This window comes from Pristiophorus japonicus, chromosome 13, assembly GCF_044704955.1.
Source record: "Pristiophorus japonicus isolate sPriJap1 chromosome 13, sPriJap1.hap1, whole genome shotgun sequence".
In the NCBI taxonomy this organism is placed as follows: Eukaryota; Metazoa; Chordata; class Chondrichthyes; family Pristiophoridae; genus Pristiophorus; species Pristiophorus japonicus.
In genome coordinates, this window is record NC_091989.1 from 10,390,747 (window position 1) to 10,391,897 (window position 1,151).

General features: G+C 46.0%; 1 pseudogene; it reads right to left on the bottom strand.

The window, feature by feature from the left end:
• Positions 1 to 521: 521 nt before the first annotated feature.
• LOC139279134 (U2 spliceosomal RNA) lies at positions 522 to 759 on the bottom strand (annotated as a pseudogene).
• Between the last annotated feature and the right edge of the window lie 392 nt (positions 760 to 1,151).

Below are 1,151 nucleotides of genomic sequence, written 5' to 3' on the forward strand. Positions count from 1 at the left end.
GGGTCCGTAGCCTTGTAGGTTACGGCACTTCAAGTGCACATCCAAATACTTTTTAAATGTGGTGAGGGTTTCTGCCTCTACCATTCTTTCAGGCAGTGAGTTCCAGACCCCCACCACCCTCTGGGTGAAAAAATTTCTCCTCAAGTCCCCTCGAAACCTCCTACCAATTACTTTAAATCTCTGCCCCCTGGTTGTTGACCCCACTGCTAAGGGAAATAGGTCCTTCCTATCCACTCTATATAGGCCCCTCATAACTTTATACACCTCAATAAGGGTTCCCCTCAGCCTCCTCTGTCTCAAAGAAAACAACCCCAGCCGATCCAATCTCATGATAAATGAAGGGAATTTCAAATTTCAATCTCCCCACACCAGAGTGAAGTTGATCACAGTGCGATTGAATTTTTAAATTTTTTTTATTCGTTGCCAATCTTTCCAATTCTTTGTCAAATCACAAACGCCAGAGGTCACCTTGCACACATCAAGGATCACTCTGCGCCAATGCTCTTAGCCAAAAGGCCTAGAGCCACTGCACCGTTCCTGGAAGTACTGCAATACCAGGTTCGTGCCATGGAGGTGGATGGGTCAGGTCCCCCACACACCTCCGTGGAGGTGGATGGGTCAAACCACCCCACCCACCTCCTATTTCCAAAAAGCATAGGAGAATCACCTTCCTGATCCAGGGAGAACCACGTTGGGGTCATGGTTACTCCCCTGTCAGGTCAGTTATGCATGATCTTAGCCAAAAGGCCGAGAAGCGATCCTTTACCTGAGAATTTTAATAGTCAAAAATTATCTTTCTTCTTAGTTGTCCTGGATGTGGTTATAGATACACACTAAGCGTGACCTGGTCAACCATTCTACCCCTCCCCCCATCTTCATTATGCTGATTGAGGTGGGGTTCATTTTGAACTAGAGTGAACACAAAAACAGACACAAATAAACCGGAATTACCTCCTTGGAGCAACGTTGAGATTAAAATCCTTCAGCCTAGAAATTCTCCTCGGGCAGTGGTGCAAAATGGCTGACCGTTATACCCAGTGCTTGATATTCAGTTCTGTTGCAGTCATCATCATTAAATCATCCTCATAGGCAGTCCCTCAAAATCGAGCAAGACTTGCTTCCACTCTAAAAGTGAGTTCTCAGGTGGCTGT